The 6604-nt window shown below is 45.5% G+C and overlaps 1 pseudogene; it reads right to left on the bottom strand.

Annotated features, from left to right (window-relative positions):
- Positions 1-275: 275 nt before the first annotated feature.
- Positions 276-1536, bottom strand: LOC102745559 (heat shock cognate 71 kDa protein pseudogene; annotated as a pseudogene).
- Between the last annotated feature and the right edge of the window lie 5068 nt (positions 1537-6604).

Below are 6604 nucleotides of genomic sequence, written 5' to 3'. Positions count from 1 at the left end.
ATATATGTATATATATATCAATATGTTTGTCTTTTTAATGCTCTGAGCTGTAAAATGATATTAAAATAAGTGCAGATGAGAGAGCACATGTGAAATGACTACAGTAGATGGTGGCTCAGGAAAGCATTCATCACCAGCCAGACAACCTACACCCGGTACAAGCAAATGAATGGGTGACGTTTCTTTAAAAGCCAAACAATTCTCTTTATGCTGGGGCATCTTTTTTTTTTTTTTTGCCAATTAAATACAGTTTTATTTAAGACTGCATTTTCCACTTAACAAACAGTGCTTATAAAGTGCAATGTTTATTTCCTTTCCCTGTGCACGTATCCCATATTCAAGTATCAAGAATGCCCAGTTTATTTACTATAGCAGCTCAACATTAAAACTGCCGTGGAGTTTGCTACAAATTTGGGTCCTTTGAATATTTTGTGTGGAACAATGCTAGACCTATTCTCAGGTTGGCTTAATCAACCTCTTCGATGGTGGGTCCAGAGGAGGCACCACCAGAGGGAGGAGCTCCACCACCAGGGAAGCCTCCAGGCATTCCTCCTGGCATGCCCCCTGCACTATGGTACAGTTTGGTAATGATAGGATTGCAGACTTTCTCCAGCTCTTTTGCTGGTGTTTAAATTCTTCCTTCTCTGCAGTCTGGTTCTTATCAAGCCAGTTGATGATTTCATTGCACTTGTCAAGAATCTTCTGTTTGTCCTCATCACTGATCTTGCCCTGAAGGTTTTCATCTTCAACAGTTGCTTTCATGTTGAATGCATAAGACTCAAGTGAATTCTTGGAAGACACCTTGTCCTGCTGTTTCTCATCTTCAGCTTTGTACTTCTCAGCTTCCTGGACCATGCACTCAATGTCTTCCTTGCTCAAGCGGCCCTTGTCATTAGTGATGGTAATATTGTTCTCTTTTCCTGTGCTCTTATCCACAGCAGAGACATTGAGGATACCATTAGCATCAATATCAAAAGTGACTTCAGTCTGAGGAACGCCGTGAGGGGCAGGAGGTATGCCTGTGAGTTCGAACTTGCCAAGTAGGTTGCTATCCTTGGTTAGGCACGCTCACCTTCATACACCTGAATAAGCATACCAGGCTGGTTGTCAGAGTAGGTAGTGAAGGTTTGTGTCTGTTTGGTAGGAATGGTAGTATTACACTTGATGAGAACAGTCATGACTCCTCCAGCAGTTTCGATGCCAAGAGAAAGTGGGAGTGACATCTAACAGCAGCAAATCTTGAACATTTTCAGATTTGTCTCCAGAATGGATGGCTGCCTGGACAGCTGCACCGTAAGCAACAGCCTCATCAGGGTTGATGCTCTTACTCAGTTCTTTTCCGTTGAAGAAATCTTGTAAAAGTTTCTGAATCTTGGGGATATGGGTAGAAGCACCCACCAGGACAATATCGTGGATCTGAGACTTGTCTAGCTTGGCATCCCGAAGGGCTTTCTCTATGCTGGGGCATCTTAAAGAAGCTGGCCCTGGAAAACAATCCAGTCCCTTCAAGTCCATTGGTGATGGTAGCTTAGCCATGTTTACCCAGGTGGTAGGCCATATTACCATATAATTGCATCATTTTGCAATCTTGGGATTTAAACTCACTAGCAATTTCAGAAGGCAAAAATTTCTCACTAACTTAAGAGCAGAAGGGCATACTTGTGCATGCGTGTGTGTGCATGTGTGTGCACACGTGTGTGTATGTGTTTCAAAATGATGAGAGCCTAGGAGGGCTCTTCTGTGATATTTGGGATCTGATTTCCTCGGTGACTAAGCATGATGCTATTAGACAAACAATATGTGATGTTGCCCTAATACAGTGCATAATGATCTCATTTGGACCACCTATGAATCAACATTTATGCCTAAGAAAGGCTGAGGTTTTTATCTTGAGTCCCAGATTTTTATAAGGATTTCCATAATTGTACAGCTCTGCTGATGGCTTATCTCTCTCTGTGTGGGGGGCTATGCAGTCCTCCAAAGCTTGGCTTTCTTATGCATATTTATCACTTTTCAATTTATAGCTAATTGCTAAGATATTACTTCAGAAATAAGTGGAAATCAACCCCAGTTTCCTGTGCTCTCATCTACAGCGAATGTGTACAGGAAACGAAGGACTAAGGAGAGGTGGCAGGCTCTTTCCTTATATTCAGAAACTTTGTCATAATATAAATTTTAGCCAGAAATTGGATTTTACATAACAGGGCTTTGAACCAAGTCCTAGTTATTAAAACCCTAAAAGATCTCATGATAGCAGTGCCTCATTTCTTGTGTGTATTCTACAAGCGCTTGTAAATTTGGTAGGTGTATCTGAATTGTGTCAAAAGGATCCCATTCCTCACTGATGTTCATGTATATTTCAAGGATAACTTATCTTCATTCCTGATTTTGATCTTCCATTGCTAGTGGCTTCTACCTCTCTGGATTAATCTTCCAGGCTAGTTTCAAGTAGAGTGTAGCGAAAAAGAACTCGGGCTTTGGAACCTGTGAATGTTCATCGGGATGCTCATTAAGTATTTGATTCTCATACGAGGTGTGGGAGATTTTCACCTCTCTGCTGCCCTGAAGGTAAGGATGTCCATATGACTATGTTTGTTCAAGGGCTCAGGCCCTTGGACAAATTATAGAACTTCTTCCACCACCTCAGAGAGTCACGTGAGAATTAGAAGTATGTGAGCAACTTGGTTGGCCCAGAGAATGTGTGTAACAATGTTTATCTCCTTGGTCTTTCCCCTTCTTCTTTTATCTGTGAGGAGGGAGCTGGTACCTTGTTTATCACCTGATTGTGTCATGAAGGAGAATATAGAATGGGCTATAGGGGTGCTTGAATAAATAACTGAATGCATAAAAGCAGTTAGCTGTACCTAGAGAGTGACTTATTTAAGAGATCCATTAGCCATCATTTTGCAATATGAACATTCTTTTATTCTGCATGTTTCCTCACGTCAGGCTTTCCAAGACATAGGCAAAGAGACAGGCTGGATGAGAAGGAGAGGACATAGTTCTGGGATTTTGACTGCGGCTCAGCCAGTTGCTAGCCCAAGTGACCCTGGACTGAATGGGACAATTTGTAGCATCATGAGCAGAGGTGACAGTGGCCCACTGACCTCCACATCATCCAAAGCTCTTCTGGAGTCCCGAGCTCTGTTTGGAGCATTACATCGGGGAGGAACATTGACGTACTTGGAATGCAGGTGAACAGGAGTAAGAATGAAGGCAGATCCAGATGCTGAGAAGTCAGGAAGCCCCTGTTTCCTGCTCTCAAGTCCTTGTACTGTTGTAAGGTGAACTGAACAGAAACTATTTTGTTCTCAGTACTTTAGTGGACAAAGTGAGTAAAAATGTTGCCATCCGATCAACTAGAGGCTGTACTATGACCCAGGGACATGGCACATGGCGTTTTTCATAAGAGCAGTAACATCCTCACTCACTTGCTTAGAAATCATAGAGGGAAAAGCCAACCTGAAATTATCTAGCAAACAGGGAGATGGAAAATCAGGGATATGGAATTTTGTCCCCCCCGCCCGCCCCCGCCCATTTCATCATAGGCAAAGGCAGAAGGGAATAAGCTTTTTAGAAAAGAGGAAGAGAAGGCCAGCCGCAGGGGCAGAGAGGAGGGAGTTAGGATCCGTGCAGCCAGGGACCTCCTCTGTAGACGTCTGCTGCGCGGGAGCCTGGAGGAAGCATTAAGATACCAGGGGGAAGCGACTGTAGAGGTGGGCTCGGTGCCAGGGTGCCCGAGCTCATACAGACAAAACCAGGATGGAACTGATGAGAAAACAGAATCTTCCTGATTAATTAAGGGCAGAAGGATCAGATCAAGAAAAATTGGTTTCAAAGGCTGGCCTAAGATCTTGAGACCAAAGGCTCTATGTAAGATATCTTAAGATGAAATTTACTCGTTAGGCCTTCAATTGTCTCCACTGTATACTTTGTCCTCTGAGTAACTCTCACATGATGGAAAGGTAGCTTTTACCACATTCAAGACAAGTGGTCCAGAAAGAAGTTACTAAAGCTGTTTATTCATGAATCCCACCATAAGCACTGAACACCTGTTATGTGCCAGGCAACAAGTTAGGTATGGTGATACAGAAATTAAAGTCGAAGTCTGGGTCCTAAAGGCTGTCACAGTCTAGTGAGGGAATGGATTCAGAAATAGGTAATTAGACTGTAATATAGCATGTCAGTAGCAATGATGGAGGTGGGCCCAAGGGATTCTGGAAGCATCTGGGAAGAGCACTAGCCCAGGGGAAATGAGGAGCAATAGGTGGGAAGGCCAGGGAAGAGATGACCTATGAGCAAGTCTTAAAGGATGAACAAAAGTCAGCCAGGCAGCCAGCAGGAGCCCAGCAGGATGGTGCATGTGGTTACTCAGGTCCGCAAGGGGCAAAGCTAGAGGCAGGAGGGGAGACTGGGCTTGGACTTCACTGAGGAAAACGGGGAGCCATTAAAAAGGCTTTTCTGTGGAGAAGTGACACTTTAAGCTTTTCACAAATATTCTCTTTAGGAATGTGGCTCTGGGGGTTGAGGAAAGTGGATCTGAAGGGGGTGAGCAGAGGCAGGAAGATCAGTCAGAGGCTGTGGCTGTGGCCCACAGGAGATAGGACGGGGGCCAATCTGCAGTCACGGAGCTGGCAAGAGATCCTGGACCAAAGTCGCAGAATGAAGTGAACCTCGAGTCCTTTCTTGGTTGGTTTATTGATCCCATTCTTTCAACAAACATCTGGAGTGACATTTATGGTGGGGTAGGGGGATGGTGGAGGGGCAGCTCTGACCAGAGGTCTGGTGTTTGTCACATTTCTGTCCCCTGCTCAGAGAGGCACTGAGTGGAATCTTCCTTTCTGATGCAAGGGTAGATGGTGGCTGGAGGGAACCTCATGTCCTGGAACATGCCTGGCTCACTCCATGGTTCTTGCTGATGCAATAGAAAATTTCTCTTTCAAAGACAGTGGCTGGAATGAGTGCTCCCAGGAGTTCTCAGGCCCTCAGGCACCCAAGGGGTAGAGGAACAAGGATAAACATGGCTGCCACCCGTCCAAAGGTGAGCATAGGGGTCATTTAGACCCATACTGACTTCAAACTCAGTGTTCTTTGGGATGCTGTAACTAGTGGGAAGCCAGCAACCCCACCCTTTTGGGGACTGTGTTTCCTCAGGGTGGACCAAGAGAGATGTAATGCAACGGCTGTGTCAAGGAGGGAAACACTTTTGTTCTTCTGGCAAAGAAGTGGTGGTGGTAATGGGGTGAATGCCTTTGCCTTCCATAATGAATGCTTGCCATCTGTTTCTCCCTTTTCCTAATTTGTCTCTCACTCCCCAAGGTGCTTGTGCTTAGGAGAGAAGGCTCCACCGGTGGGCACAGGCTCCACAGATGGGCCCCTCTGGCTCCAATGGTACACATGAGCCTGGAGGGACCTACATTTAGTGTTGGCTCTGCCCAATAGGCTCTATTCCTTGGTGCTGGGGTTGATCCCTGATGGCATTTTGGGGTGTGACCAAGGGAAGCAGTACAACCACAGAACACACAGAGGTGTAGAGGGGAGGAGGATGGGCAGAATTAAACTGGAGAAGTGAAGATAGTAGGGGGAGAAGGAAAATATTTCTTCCCTGTTACCCAAGTATTGATGCCACCAAGGTTTCTGGAGCATTAGGTGTGTACAACTACCCTGGCAATTATTTAGGAAGGGCAGTGGTGTTCTAGCTCACACCTTAAAATAAGACCAATTTCTGCTTGTGAATAGCTAATCATTGAGTGCTGCACTTCTGTGCCCTGATCACTCCCCAAATGTCTTTCTATTATCACAGAAGCTCAAAGAAGGAATGCATAGAGAGTCTATTATTATTGTTATAGCTAACATTCATTAGACACTCACTTGGAGCCCAGCGTACGAATCTGTTCTTGTCAGTGCTGTTAATGACCCCTTCTCCCCAGAGCTGGTGGACATTCTTCTCCATCCTCATTTCACTTAGCTTCTCAGCAGCACTCATCAGTGACGCATCCTGCCTTTTGACAAGTCTCTCCTATCTTGGTCCTGAGACTCGGCTCTCTCCCCGATGGCCTCCTACCTCCCGTGCCTCCTCTCAGTCCATCTGCTTGTTCTGCTTTCTGCACCCAAACTCCTGCAACTCCCTCTCTTCTCTCTCCACAGTTTTAGGCTAGGCAATATCATCCCTTCGTATGGCTTTAGATGACATGAATGCTGATGGCTCCAGAATCTGGATCTCTTGCTAAGATCTCTCTCTTCCATACTCACATCTGAGCACTGACTTGACGCCTCCACGACTTGTCCCACAGATGGATGTAACTTGTCCAAAATCCAACTGTTGATTCCCCTCCTCTCCAAACAAGTTCTCCCAGCATGGTCAGCATCTTGACTTCTCTCCGCTCCTCACATCGTCAGCATGTTTGGCCAATTTCATCTCTACTCGTGTCCATCTCCTGCCCCCACCCCTCCCCGCTTCCATCATCTCTTCTCTGGACTTCCGCAGTGGTTTCTGAGCTTCCCGTACCCATCCCTGTCTCCCTATCAACCATTCTCCACACAGCAGTCAGAGTAGTTATTAAAACGTGTAAAACAACTCATGTCACTCTGCTTCTGAAAGTGT

The sequence above is a fragment of the Leptonychotes weddellii genome, chromosome 11, assembly GCF_054177405.1.
Source record: "Leptonychotes weddellii isolate Sample4059 chromosome 11, ASM5417740v2, whole genome shotgun sequence".
Taxonomy (NCBI): Eukaryota; Metazoa; Chordata; class Mammalia; order Carnivora; family Phocidae; genus Leptonychotes; species Leptonychotes weddellii.
Note: the sequence above shows the minus strand (reverse complement) of the source record. Positions and strands in the feature narration are given on the sequence as shown.